Source organism: Opisthorchis viverrini, assembly GCF_000715545.1.
Source record: "Opisthorchis viverrini unplaced genomic scaffold opera_v5_265, whole genome shotgun sequence".
NCBI lineage: Eukaryota > Metazoa > Platyhelminthes > Trematoda > Opisthorchiida > Opisthorchiidae > Opisthorchis > Opisthorchis viverrini.
Genome location: NW_008751920.1, coordinates 372,399 through 388,453, shown reverse-complemented (window position 1 = coordinate 388,453; position 16,055 = coordinate 372,399).

Here is a 16,055-nt window from a genome sequence, read left to right as displayed (position 1 = left end):
CATCAGCAGAGCATAGTAATCAAACGACACCCTAGTGGTTATATGTGTGAAACGCGGCGTCCCCTCCAACAAGACGCCTTAATATATTTGATTATAATCAGAGAAAATGTTAAGAACGAAAATTTGCTCGTACAGTTGTTTCTCGGCTGTTGTACTTGAACAAGCCAAGTTCGGCGTGCAACGATGGAGAGCCGCAGATATTTATAGACCAGCAACGTCTACATAAGGTGCGATATTTTGGATTAACAAAATCCGACGTCAAGTAAATCTCTCACAATAGTGTTCCAATGACTTTTTACGCTACAAAATGCTAGTGTTCTGAAAATTCGCCAAACTATACTTCACGCCCATTATGTTTGGCCTATTCGTTCAACTACTCAAATGTAGTCAGTAGTTCATAATTGATTCACGGGCAATTACCCTGCAGTCGTACTTTATAGCTCACGTTTTCGCTACGTCCCCAAGTGTGCTTTGGACATATTCCAACAAGATTTTCGCCAACATAGCGAATGTATCTTTTTATTACTGCAAAAGGGCTGAAACAGCACGAGAGTGATCCATGGATAGCCTCATCGTAAAGTGTGGTGTTTACGCCTGGATTTCCCCAAAAGAATGGGTAACCACTAAAAATATCGACCTGCCGAGGCGCCTCATATATTCAAAGGACGATGAATCTGCTATCCCTGTTGCATCATCACCAAAGTAACCCGACGGTCTGCTTAGACGAAACCGAAGTACACACAAAAGACAAATTTCAACAAAATGGTAATAACCTAAGGCCATCATAGAGTTTTTAATGATGCCGACAAATGTTACGCCGATATTAAGAGGTTTTTTTTCTCCGACTCTTGAGAGAAGTTCGTGGTGTGTCTGAAAATCAGCCAAGTTCGAAACTGTAGTCGTTTCACAAGTGGGTTTGGTCAATGTCGTCTTTCCACGCTAGCCACGCCACATTTGATTTTTTTGGCCTTATCTGGATAATCTTAGAGTAGGAACGTAGCTACATACCGGAGGCAGGCGATTCGAATCACTCACACTTTGATTGAAGCGTATACGGATTGACCACACAAATAATCTGATGATGTGGAATTTCTGATTGAGGACTGCACTCAGGCCGTTTGTCTCAGCAGCAAGACTTGGGATACAGGCCGAATAAATCAGCATAATCTGATACAAAGGAATAAATCTCTATGTCAGGATTATCACAGATTGCACGGGAAACTTGAATTGTAACATGTCCAACTCCATCCAGGTGGTAGATAGCTGTTGTCCGGGAACGTACCGCCGCCCAACCTGCGGTAGCCTTATATGGGTCACTACTCCTGGACTGCATTGCCACTCCTCAAACAACAAGAGTTGAAGTTTGACGCAAAAATGGAACCTATTATATATAGACTTATGACTCTGACATGGCACTCGCTGTTCCCCCTCTGCTTTTATTTTCCAGTGATAGTCTCCTCATCCTAGATTTCGGCCTTCCCTGTAGGTTTACATTTAGAATGGACATTCTAAGAATCCAGTAAGTCTGTACAATAACTTTGGAAGTGTGACGCAAAATCCCATTGCAAATACAGAAAGCTTAGGAACGTTGATTCGTGAACATTTGGTTGATAGGAGATACCGACGCTCGTGAACTTGGCCATAGATCAAGTATTCACCCATGAAAAGTATTTTGAAATCAATCTTAAGGTTGCTGGTTGCTTTTTATCCGTCTTTTTTCTTTGCGAGGTCTCAGTCTGTTTTTATTGTTAATTATTGGACTCCCAGCTGCTACATCATTTCCTTATTATCACCTCATCTCGTTTTCCTCCTTTGCCTCTTTTTGCGCTGATAACCACACAGCATCCTTCTGGCCGATTGCGCATCGAATCCACGCACAACCAATACAGCTGTCATCCACATTATGCACCGCTTGGCTGTTCGGCAGAAGCTAACCGGTTCTTTTTTTCAACTGCGACTATTTTACATATTTCAACAATTCCTTAGAAACCGCTCGCTTTCCGGTTCATCAGAATTCAAGGTAAGTGTGGCATACCTTCAGAGGAGACTGCACGTTTCCTTGATGTGAAGTTTTGTACACTCCTGTAGCCCAATGAGCTACACTGGACGTTGTCCACATGGTGCCTGCAACGACTCCAGTACAAAGGTGGTCAATGGCTAGAATTCAGAATTCACTCTCTTGACCCTCCAGATTGTAGAGTGGAACATGTGTGGCGACATGTTTCCTTAAAAGTGCACCACTCTGATAGTCTCACACCAACCACCACTGCCTTGCTTTTGAGCCAGAGGCTGTGATTAAGGGCCATAAACGCCTCCATGTCCAGATTTGAGCGCCCTACTAGTATCTCAGCTCACCTACTTCACCACATCGTTCGTCGCGTGATTCGATCGTTTGGGTCGCCTAACTTGCTGCACGCAGTAGATGGACGAAAACAGGCTACTTCTGACACACCATCTTTTTTTAAGCATTATCTCAGTAATAGCTCCCTTCCTGTCTCACTTAACGATCACTCCCATATAGATCGCAGCCGTAGGCAATCAGTCTCGCCTAGAAATAACTGATTAATAGCGTGACACTGTTTTCTTTTGTCACTCCGCGTTTTCTTCTGTTTTTGACATTGTAACCATTGATGTGCGAACTCTGATGCAAATCGGCCAAAAACCTGCTCTAGGGCGGCTTGGACGCGTTTTTGGTAGGTATTTGCTACGTTTCCGAAACCCGAATACGAGGTCCATATACGGTAATCGAGTATCCCGCGTCCTCGTTATCTGGAGTTTACCGCCCACGAACTCGAGACTATTCCGCGTCTCCTTCGGCAGGTATAGCTCTCCAGCTGAGGTCTTCTTACTCAGCTGGATCTACGTGACTGACCGCCAGCCCTCATAAGAATCCGCACCAACCGAAGTAATATCCGTTCTTCGTTTGTACATGCACCAACCAACCGTATATCCGATTCGGTGAAAGATACTTCATTGGGGACTAAACACTCTCCTGACCAGCACGAGGATTTCGGGTATTGTAGTGGTCGTCTGCGACCTCAGTGAACAAATAGAGCGTTTCATTTCATCACAGACGCGACCTTGTGACCTGCTCAGCTTGGATTTAAGACGTGATAACTTTAATGATTATCTTTTTATCTGTTTACTGATAAAATATTGTTCCTCTGCAGTACTGGATCCACACTCAATGGGTGCCGTTGTGCCACCCGGCGTTTTTCTGCCGGTCAGCAACCATGAGCACAGATTTACAACGTGACCTTTAGCGACCCATGGTGAGACTCAATCGAATCCTCCATGTGAATTCAAATCATGCTCTTGTCCTATCTAAATTTCCATTAGACCTATCGAAACAGTTCCTGTTCCATTGGTGAAACAGTCTTATCAGAATAGACTACGCGGAGCTTTAAAATCAGGATACGAATAAGTCGTGATTTGGAGGAGATAAAACATCCAGTCATACGGCGAGAAACTCGGCATGTGATATTTCTGAAGATGCACCGAATACGTGCCAATTTCAGGACAGTCGCTATAGCTGTTCGATGCGAGGCATCGCATCCTTTCGAACGCTGAATCCGAAGGTCTGTTAAATAAACAATTGCCCAACTGTAGCCCACTTTTGGTGCATATCATCGAAGCGTGCACGAAGACTGGGATAGGGCCATGTTTTCCTGACTTAGATAGAGTAGTCCGGATACCGATGTTGGTCTTGAACCGCGGATCTTTATGCTCTCGCTTTAGACACCGTGTTGTCTCGAGTTCAGATGGTCTGTTATACATCAGGCCCATCATAGTATGGTATGCGTTGTCGGAAGATGAGATTCCAAAAGTGCAGAATTTACTATCAACCTGCGAACACTAGTGGCAACTCAACACAGATATTTCATCAAGTGCAAATTTACCTGAACGACTTCGTCCAATACTCTCATTTGCACACCAATTTGCTTTTGACGGAAGACGCAACTGAGTATAACTAAAGCTCACGTTTATGATGATCTTTAACCAAATTAGTGTGCAAATATGAGTATTTGGCCCATATCGTTTATGACGCTTGAAACCCATGGAAACCCCCCTGTGGTAGGTTTTCCAGTGACCTTGTGAGTAGTGTGTTACATCTAAATATGTGCATGATTCGTTTATAGTTCTAGGTTCACCTTCTCTGTATCACCCACTTATCCAAACTCACTAGATGCAGGAAGTCGCCAACATTCGGAACGATCCTTAATAAGATCACAATTAAGGTTACAAACGTTGGGCGAGATGGCTTAAGTGGTTAGAGCGCGAATTTACTGACAGGAAGGTCCGCTGTTCGAACCCGACTTCTGCCTTTCGACTTCCTCTGTCTAGGCTTGGACACCCTGGCAGTATCCCATCCCTCGTGCCTCCTTGTGGCATGGCAGCTAGGCACCGAAATCGTGCGACAACTGAACGATTTTTTTTTACAAACGTTATTCATACACTCTACATTGCTACTATTCTCCCGGCTATCAAAGATCTTGAGTTCGTCTACGGGTTCTTTCCCCCTATGCCTTACGATTCCACTTTATGGATGTCTCTTTGTCATAGCCAAGCAGAACTCCATTTCTCTTCATTTTTAAAACTTTCACATTAGGGCGTCTTGACATCATGTTTATTGTCAACCTAGAGATACCTTCGTTGCCTTCGCGAAAAGCGAAAACTCACATCAACACAGCATTTACCTGGAATTCCCACATTTCTGCATTTTCCCATGCAGCTTTTAGAAGACAGCTTTCATTCGCCAGCTCAGAACTTCCCGTCTCTGCTTGTGGAAGGTGATTGCTGTTTGTGCAATCAGTTCGTTATCGATAACATTGATTTAAAGCTTCACATTTTATGGTAGGATGCCTTTGATATTTCTTGAACCTGAAAGAGAAATAAAACATCACAGCAGTTCGGTTAACTTCAATCCTGTAAATACATTTAGGTTGTTCACCCTTTCTCCGTGGGTCGTTAACATCCAGATTCATGAATGGCAGTCCGTAAAGGAAAATTAGCCCCATTTCTTCTTGTTGGAGTAAATCTGACTCGAAAAGTCTTATCACGCAACTCGCTTCTAATGATTTTATCTTCCTTTTCGACCCCCGTCAAGGATTTGTGCAATCTGATCAAGTACATTCTTCGGAAGTTCTTTGAAGCCCAGCAACAGAATAATGGTGTTCTTATCGAATTGCTCTTCTTCAAAACAGTTAAAGAAGGCTTTGAAATGGTCAAAGGTTATGGCACATTTGAAGACAGGTGTGTGACGGAATGCGGTACATTTTCCACTTTATTCTTTACCGGTCCCCTTTACTCAATAGTCGCTTTTGTGTTGTTTTTAGTAAGAAGTCGGTCAAATGGAACGCGGAATTAGACGGGGAGCTCATCAAGCTGTTCGAAGCCTACCGGAACGATCCTGTTCCTCGAGGTGCGTTTCAAATCGTATTGTTCCTCTGTAACAGTGAACTTGATAACAGATACTGAATGGTTTTTTGAAGTAATACGTTTGACAAGTAGTTTACTCTGTTTTACACCTTGCTTCCTCAGAAATTTCCTCTGTGTACTTGATATCCACACACCTTGTAGGCCTTCAATCCACGCTCCCGTATTTCATGCAGAATAAGAGTTGTTACGGTCTTGTCTGTCGAGTAATCAGAACCGCATGGCCATGCGTCGTCCAAGCGGTCTGCGATGTTGTGTAGCCAGGATAAATTACCTCTGAATGGCATGTAGGGGACCATTCAATGAGCACTATTCCTTCCCCTCCAGATGTACCACCCAACTCAATCCTGGTAGGAGTTGTTCAGCAGAATTCCTCCGTGTTATTCGTGATGAGGGAGTGCTCTAGAAACGGCATATTCCAACGATCCTAATTTTCCAAAAGGGTACACTGCGAAAGCAGTCACGGTATCAGCCTTGTGCCTGTGGCATTCAAGGTGCTTGTTTTATCGTGTATGCCGAACATGAAGAGATATAACTACGTGAAAACGAAGTTGGATCTCTTCTTGTTAGAGAGCGTTAACACCACCATTGTATTTTTTGACAGATTCTGAAGGAGCTAAGCTACTTCCATCTTGACCCGGAATCTGTCCTTCATCCGGTGGATCCTTGGACCCAGTGGTAGTTTGTGGCAAGTAAATGTGTGCATCAGAGACTCCTGATTCCCTTAAAAGTTCCGTCCTGCAACTCCCATGGTCACCTAGGGTTCTACATATATCAGGTGCCCGAGTTCACTCCATGTCAGACAAGGCTCTTGCCTCTCCCCTTTTACCGGTAATCTCATCAGCGATACAATGATCGGCTCATCTTTAGCTTTTGACATCTGCAGGGTTGAAGTGTCCGCAGGACGTTCGTCTCCACATATATCGAGGACGTAGACGACAGAGCTCTTCTGGCATTTGACTCCATAAAAATGCACACAATCTTAATCAGTCTAGACAACTCTGCCTCTCATTGTGGCACGCGCATAATATCTGCAAATTTTAAAGTGATTGAACCTGAAACCAATGTTTACGGGCGAGCCAATTGGGGTGGTTAAAAAAGTATTCACCTCTATCAGTCCCAGTGGTCTCTGCGAGTAGGGGAAGCGGCCAGTCTGTGGCATCTGGTTTCGATGTGACGTTAGCTTGTCGATCTTGAGTCGAGTTTACAATGCTGCTGTGCGTCCTACCTGATCGACCAGAAACTCGACCACTGCGTGCCGGAGAATTAGGAGAATTCTAAAAGTTTAACTATGGCTGTATGCAGAACATTTTCTGATCCGGTGGGAACCTCTGGTCAATAGTGCTCAATTTTGTGGAATTATCTTTTGTGGAAACGACACACACACACGATAGATGAGCTGCTGAAATTCATGGGTTTGGTCACGTGCTGCGCATTCCACAAGATCGATCACTTCGGACAGTTCCTTTCGTTTGACCGCACGCGTAGTGGAAAGTGTATCGGGACGGTCAGGTCGTGAGCTGACAGCGAACTGCGAAAGCCAGTCATCGGCAATTATCGTCTTCCTTGATGTTGACTTCGGGACATATAAGGGGTTGATTTTCATTAAGAACGTTTTAGTTACGCGCCGAATGGCTTGCGTGTGTCCAAACGGCTTCCTTCCATGCATAACTTCCCATCTGGATCCTTCAATCACTGACAAACTCCCACCCTGCATTCGCGACTCAACGATCTCTGTTGCCGCATCCAATGCCTAGATATTTATTCGCGCCTTCCACAATATCAGTGTGTTGTTGTGTGCGGTGGCCGAACTATTGGTTACGCCTGCACTGCGCCTGCCAGACTACGCGATAGGGAGAAGACAGAGAACTGGGGACACGGCTGTATTGCGTGAATATGTAGGATGACTAATTGGCCAAATATGGTCGTTCACTTGTTCGCTCCGTACAGCCAATGGTGGTGTTTCGGTCGTGAACATTCTCAGGCCCACTACGCTGGTCGTGTGTTGCTAGGCCGTGTTTGGTGGGAGCCGCCGACTCACCTACTTTCCGGACGTGTCGAACCGATGGTGACCTTGGGGATGCGTCACTCTGTGCACATGTGCTTTTTCTTCTGTCTGGGCGCGCCATGACATTTCTTTTTTCTTCTGTCTGGGCGCGCCCCGACACAGTGAGTGAAACTGGCTGCTGGAATCAATGAACATTTGCACGGTTTACAGCTAAAAATTTTAGGAAATCGAGCTATCCCGTGTGGTAGGCTTTATTCCCCTCGGGGAAGATTTGGACCCTCTGACTTGCACGTGAGGCAATTTTTCCCTGAGGTAGGCAAGGGTTTGTCCAAATGGAATCGGAAATCTACGTTTTCATGTAGGAAACTACTCACAATGTTGCTGAAAACTCTTCGACAACCCATAACCGGTTTCGACCTTCTTGGGGCTCATCAGGTAGGGGCGGTCCCTGAGTTTCCGTCAACCTTATGTTCTGCTTGAACCCAAAGTGGACTACTTTCACTCACTTGCAAATCCATACGGTTTTCACGAGAGTTTTTAGCGATCTTGTGCGTAGGTTCCTTCATAAATATCGTACAAACTGGAACATGAGTGGGCCTGTGTTCAGCACATTCAGTTGAAGAACATCGTAAACGAGAGATTTGTCCGAGTCTCCCGTGATAACCAAATCGATTCGCAAATGAGTGTATTTGTCGGAAGCATACACATTATGCCAAATGTTCCTAATCAACTTGCCTGTGTCCCATTTTATATGTTATAGCGTTTAAATTAGGTTGGAACCCAGCTGTCACCCAAACTGCAAACCAACTGCAACGTAATCGAGTTCGGTATTCTCTATAATGTTTGGTGTCATCACATCTAAATCAAGATGATTGGGTCCGTGTTGGACACGGCAAGCATGTTGGAAAAAATGGCCTTCTGCACGCCAAAGTAGCCGCTGGTTTCACACTGGCGCGCTCACAGCACACGACCAGTTCGTGTTTGACCGATTATTCGAGACATCTAACTAGTTGTGAAGTGCTGTTTGCAGTAGAATGCATGTTGCTGTAAGGTTAGTTAATTTCCTGAGTGCGCTTGCTGTCTTTTTTTGCCAGCTGGTGGTCGTTGGCGGCCGCGTTGTCCACAGAGTAACATACTGAGCGTAAGGGTAACTGTTTCCAACCCTCAACGCCATGATGATATCCAATGAGGGCAAAGAGCGCTCGGTATCCGATCACGGTTTCGCTGCGAACGAGCCTTCATTTTTATTCTGGCGTTGAAATATTTCAAAGCGTAGAAAGTGTCATATTTCGAACGAGAGGCGCCTGCAGGTTGTTTCACAAAGCCTTACGCTGTGGGGATAACCGACTTTCGGTCAATTACTGCACCCCTTCTCCATGTTCACCACATTGGTCGGTGGCTAGTTTCCGGAACCCATTGAATAAGTGAAAGGTGGAATAATTTGTGCAGTTGCGGTCCGGTAATTATCTTCATAAGCTCTCGATGAAAAAAATTTCGGAATCTTTCGCTAGCATAGGACTACTCCTTCGAGGTTTCCTCAGAGGGAGCGACCGATGGACCAGAAATGTTTTTCATAACCTAGCTTAAGCTGTACCCGAACATCTTCAGCCGCTTCTCCACGGATTCATTACATCTTTGTTAAGCTGGTAATCTTTTCGCATCTTTAGCATCAGACTATCAAGCTGCGAAGTGTTTGACTACTCTACTTTACCGGTTTTCCTCATTAGGTCAGGACTTGGCAGACGTTGTGTTAAAGCACTTTTCGGACGTAACAAAAACACGCCGACAAATTGTGGCTCGCCTTGTCTTCTTGGGGTTAATATCCTCTGTGAAACAACTCAAGCAGATCACGTGAGTTTCTCCCCTATGATGCAGGTTGAATGCTGCTCCGGTAATGGCCTACATAACGCTTCGGTGTTTCAGAAGCGATAATTGCTGTATTCTGATATGCAGTCTATCCCCTGGTTTCTTTGCAGGATCCATCCCGAACGGGAACGCCGTCCTCCCCGACCCAATAATGATGCAGATCGGTTGGAATGGACAGAAGATGAGATAATGCGTTTGCGCACATTGGTCGAAAATCACACTGGTTCCCGAAGTAAGCTCCGTATTTCGGACTTTGTCCCTTTTATCTTATCCTTTTGACCATTCGAATGAGCTGTGTTCAAATCACCAATTTCTCGATACATGTGCACACAGAGAAGTAGCTTCGTATAGCCAAGATTGACTCAAATGGGAGACAACGTTCTCTGTGAATCCCATTCTGTTCGGTCTCATGTTCAGCGTGAAAGTAGTCGTTCCACATAATTTTGACCATCCACATCCAAAGCAAACTCTCATTTTTCTTAGAACTTATTTGGCCAATTTTATATGAGCTATCGCCTCCAATGTTTAGCTATCTATTCCTACTTCCTAGAACATCAACGAACGAAACTGTGGCAATTCTAACAACTACACGATAAGTACGCGGTCTGTGTGACTGAAAGTGATTGGAATATTCCGTGCAATATTGTTGTTCCTTTTGTGGTCGCACTGTTCGTGCGGCAGAAATTTGGAACAACCACGAATGATCAGAACTCTCGTTGTCTACGAGACAACGAGTCAATACGAATGGTTCTGGTTATCCTGTCTTTGTTAGCTTTGGTAGTACGGAATTTGTATTAGAATTACTTTTACCAAGTTGGCGAGAACTTCAACACTCAAGTGCTAATTTACTAGTTGTTAGACGCAGCCAAGATGCGGTATCCAGTGTATTTGTTTCGTTCACAGAAGTGGAATTGCAACCAGACCCTTCTGCAAAGCGTCCCCATACAGTGGCTTCTCTTGACTGGCAGCAAGTTCCTCTTTCGGGTTGAAGGACTGCTCCAACTGGCGGTTACGTAATTAAACAAAAACGAATACCGAAACCACCCATTTGGCAAACTAATTTGGTTTTTTGAGAGACTCACCTGGAACCCAGCTGAATCTCTCGGTTTTGATGTTTCCAGACAACTGAATGTGCTGCACCAGGCCGCCCCACGTTTCAGTCGCTCCGATCTTCGAGATATCGTGATGCATGTATATTCGTAATGCACTACTCATAAGGTTGCTGAAAATTCGTCGACAGCTTACGACCGGTTTCGTCCTTCTTGGGGCTCATCAGGTGGGCGCAGTCCCCCAGTAGAACATAAGGTTGACGGAAACTCAGGGACTGCGTCTACCTCATGAGTCACAAGAAGGTCGAAACCGTTCGTGGGCTGTTGACGAATTCTCAGCAACCTTATGATTAGTGCATTACGAATAACGAATACCCCTTCGATACATTTTCAGTTTGTCACTTCTTTGTTATTTCCCTGCATTTTTACGCGTAAGGTTGTCAAGCGTGCGTGATCTGATATCTTCCCTCAACCATATTCTAATTACATTTTCTAAATCAACTGGTCGTCTTCCGAGCCTGCAATTTATACTCGTTCTCTTGCGATGCCAATTATCGTGCTACTGAAGTTTTGTAAGTAACAAAAGCTATAAACACTACCTCCGCTCAGGAGCTCTGGCACCTGACACTCTTTTCTGTATTCAACCGATACATGTATTCTTTGAGCTACAAAGTACTGGGAAATTCCGCAGCAGTGGAAGGCACAAACTGAACATCAAAATCACATTTCACCTTCCTTCAGAGTAAAATCGTCGATTACCAAGTTACCCTCCTTAATGTAAAAAATGCATGTATGTGGGTAAAGCCAAAAGTTATCAGAGTACTTTCCTTATTTTCTGGTGCACATTGAATGGTGCAGATTGGTTTTGACTCGTTACTCCGGAACAGTACTTGAGACACTCATTACCGGTAGATTTTAGAGGCTCGCCCTGTTGATAAAATGAACTATTACATTATTTTGAGTATCTTCAGCAGTATATGCAACAGCAAGAATCCTCATCAAAAGAAACCAATCGGAAGGGCTCACTTGTTCTTAGGTATGGGCTGTTCTCCTTTCAGGGGTTTCGCAGATTTACCTACGAATACCCAATATCATCAGCACTTTCGATCCAAGTTAGCTTTGCATGATAAACAGGGACGAAATGCCGAGGTTCATTGATTTTTCGGGTGGTTAGGCCAACAGGTGAACTTTTTAAAGACCTAATTGGTTGATTTTGAAGTTAAATTATATTCGGATTATGATCGGTGGTGGGTCTGTTTGATGGCTCTCTCCAAAGCGTCTTCTGCACTTAGTATCGCTCTATGGGGTTAGTTTTGACCATCCCTGTTCTTTACATCACTAGGTTCGGATAAACTGATTTTCGTCATTCTTTCACGTGACCTGCTATGTCATGGGTGCTTTCTTCGTCTTACCGATCGCCACTTTGCATTGGATGTAGCTGGTTTCAAATACTACTAGTTAACCATGTATGGGTATGAAGTCGATGTGTCCCATTTAACTCCGGTGTCACCTGTTATACATTGTACCGGACTTGTATGGATACGGAGATACAATGCGCTGGTTTTTCGTATTTGTGGTCATCTTTGTATCTATCCGTACTCAGCTTTTCCGCACAACATTGTTTTCCGCACCCAGTACTTGGACCTCATATTTGATAATCCTCAGCTGATTTTTTGTTCCTTATTGACGGACTAATTGTTGCAATTCGAATAGCCTAGCCTTTAGGGAGAGGATGGACCTTTTATAGTCACGTCCTCCACTTCCTATGTGGTGAATGACCTAAACAAGAATTCTGATCACTCCCATTAATACGGCCGCTATTCTTTGCCTCAAAAGTCGCTTAAAAATCACCCAATAAACAAGGCCGTAAAACTCGGACAGAGTGGCAACGTGAACGCATCGTTATTGCTCTTGAAGAATAGCATTCCCACACTCTGAACTTCTAATTTTTAATATATTACGGCTAACATTGTCGTACTCGCCGATTGAGTACTGGTTATTGTGTCTACTCCATAAATCAGACACTTTAAGATACCTGTTCAACTAGGAGTAACTTTGCTCATTAGGAACAAGTTCTGTTTGCTCCGTTGGCTTGCTATTTGGCGAATGACAGTGGGCTGGAATCTATTTCCATATTTACCCGACAAATGTTACCGATACCTCGTCCCGGATCCTTCGCCGTGGAACTTTTGTTTCTGGTACTTATGATGTCCATTTGGTGCACCGTATCCATTCCAAGTGTTTCCAGCATCGGATATATAATCATGGTTCCATTGCCGTATAAAACGACAAAAAGAACCATCCTTTGTAGACTTAGCGTTTGGGCTCGAGCCGCAAGTATCGGCCATACTGTATCCTTTTGTCAACTTTGCCGGAAAGCTACGTTAGTACTGCTAACAAGAAATTTCAGGTAACGATCGACACTTAACTGAGCAGACAATGTGTTCCCGAGATGGCAGGTGCGTGTACATGAAATGACGAAATCTGCCTCCGTTCTAATGCTTTTAGGGACATACGGAGATTCACACCGTGTGCTTCACCGTAGGCCAAAATATACTTCAGCAGGCGTTCAAAATCCCTGCACTAGAGATCCAGTTCTCCGTGAAGCGACCCTCTCCTAGACAAGGTTGATAATAAGAATTTTAGTCCGATTTAACGGACCGCACAGAAACCTCGTGTTTTGAACAGCCATCCGTTGGGCCCTTATTCGGACCGCAAGACGGCATCGACTTTAATGAATGGTTCCTCACAATGATCTTCGGATATATGGTGAAAGAACATGTGCAAATGCATCCCCTGACGACTTCAGACTTTGATCCGCAGATCTGAGTCTTTGTTCACATTACATCGTGTCAGCTTTTAATAGGGTCTATAAAGTTTGGTGAATAGTTATGTCTAACACTTGCTAATGATTAGCCGTGTTGGAGTGCATAATGTGGGACGTTGGTTTCGAAAACCCATTAGTCGAGTGATTGAATAGGGTTCATGGTAGTTACTTTCTCGGACATCTCAACAGGTTGATGTCTCTAGTTGTATTAGGCAACGCCTTGCTACCCTTGACGTTATACAGCCGCTCGATTAGGCCATCTTTAAATTCCAGTTCCATCCCTTGTTTTCCGCAGAATGTATGTGTCATGTGGCGTTGTGTTGTTTCGTTTCAAAATCGTCTTCTGCATGGCCTTCCTGTATTAGTGCTTTACTTGCTGAATTGGAGAAATCGCCTTCACAATTTGTTTGTGCAACTTTCACAGCGTTATCATTACCCTCCGCTCGGTGTTTTTTTCCGTCACCATTTACAATGTTTCAAGCATTTGTCATTGTCGTAGCAAGAAGGAAACGTCGTATCCAGATAGTGTCATCCGATGTAATGCTTCGCGCGCTTGTCAATCAAACGTACCGGTTCATCATATTCTTCCTATTTCTCTGAAGATTCCCAGCCTTCTCTGCTAACATTTATCCCATTGTGCGTGCACTGATAGCTTTATTGTCGGACATCATGACGGACTTGGCTATGGACCACGAATTAGCTCTGCGGCAGCAACAAGAAATGGAAGGGACGGGAGATGACGCCGATCCACCGGTCATTCCTCCCTTGCGATCGCGCCGCGCCATCGGTGCCAAACTATTGGAGCTTGGTTTTGTTGCCGACTCTGATGGACTTGGTCGAAAGAGAAGGCGGCGCACTGCGGGCGCAATACCACATAGGAGAGGTACACTGAATGTTGACTTGGATACATCAACCGCAGACAAACTACCTGGGAAGCGTCGGAAACGTCGGAAACGGAAAGACGACAGTTCAGATGAGGAGCTACATTTTCCAGTCGAGGAACAAGACGCTGGTCTGGGAAGCGAGTCGGAAAGTGAACCCGAAAATTCACTACCAAATCCTCGTTTCGTAAGTTACTCGTTTGTCATTCTGTTTTACCATTTGTCCTGAGACTTTACCTGCCAATTCGATTCACAGCCTCACGGATAAGTCAAACGAAACAAACTCATGTTGTTCAGAGTTGTGGAAGGTTTCGAAATATAGTTTCCACGCTGTCATGAAGGAAGCACAGAAATTAGATAACACCAATTTGCCCATGTGCACCTGGCGCGATTCAAAGATTCAAGATTGACCTCTTGCGGCAGACTTGCTGGAGCCTCGGCATCTGAGTTATATCAACATCAGCAGGTTCACCTAAAACAGGGAAATATACTTCGACGGCTCAGTCTTCCGTGAAGACGAGATTCATTGTGAGGATTCTACGCAAATAAGTTGCAGCACACTGGACGTGCTCATCGAATCTTGAAGGGCTACTTAAGATGTGAAACCAACTTTAAGCTGATAGTTCAGAATGCGCAAATAATCAAACACTCGTAGTGACAGTTATATCCCGAGGTGCAGACAGAAGTAGAGAGTTTGCATATTCTCTCGATGTTTCTGGTCTGTGGTCAGTTTTATGCCTCGCTTCTAAAAAATACACAGAGCACTTCCGGAGGCTAGTATCACATTAGCCATCCAAGATTTGGGAACTACGAGAGTTTATTTCAAAAGGCTGTTCTGTATGAAGCTACATGTACATGTTTTTATGTTTTGCAGGCATTGAATTTCATTTTGACAAACATATAAGGATGATTATGGAAACGACTTTTTCAATGGGCAACATAGTATGGTACCTTTCGGGTGCTGTTTAATGGCCCTTAGATTCAGACCTGAAATTGAAAGCCTCTAACGCCACCCAAAAGTGCGAGATGGCCGAAGTGGTTAGAGCGCAAATCCACTGACCGGAGGGCCCGTGGTTCGAACCCGACCTCTGCCTCTCGACTTCCCCTGTCTAGGCTTGGGCAACCTGGCAGTATCCCAGCCCTCGTGCTTCCTTCTGGTGGCATGGCACCGAAAGGGGCTGCAGCTGAACGTACGTGTCACAAATAACACTTATTTTGGGAATCAGAGGAACCAAAGACTCAGGAATTCGAAATGCGCTCGGTTTCCGCGAACGCGAGGTAGTCTTGTGGTTATGTGGAGCTAAGCGAAGAGTTCGACTCATGATGTAACTAGGAACAGCCTTTTAGACCTTGTGTATGAACTAGCTATGGAGTACGCGAAAACATAGGGTTGGAACATTGTACTAATCCATCCAAGACAACGGCTTCAAAGTCGTTATTCTTTTTATTTTTGGATTAACAGTCACGCTTTGTTAAGTATAGCTCTCGTTCACCTATGAACAGACAGTAAATGTTTGTTTTCTGAATTCGTCTTCAGTCACGTGATTTTCCAGTGGTGTTACACCCTGCTCGTTGTAAATGGTTTCTGTCTTAGTTTATCGTTTATGAGTTCTTAGGGCGTTGTTCTGTCCTGAATCCACGATATTTTGTCGGTCTGTAGCGTACAAGTTTGATACTCAAGTATGTTGATGCATCACGATTTATGCGGCAATCCTTTCGGCTACTCTGGTAAAACATTGCCGTTAAAGTCTGTCTTTTAGGGCACATTGTATTCTGTTACACTTTTTCACTGTTGTGTCGCAGGAAGAAGGGGACACTTCTGAATCGCAAAGCACAGAATATGGGGTTTCCGAGGATTCCACTCGTCTTGGTCGTTTGTCTTCACGAAAGCGTCTTCGTTTGTCACACCATGACTCCGATTCGGAAGCAGAGCCACATCTACAGATCGACGAAGGCGCCGATGGGGAGGTTTATCAGCGACCAGAATT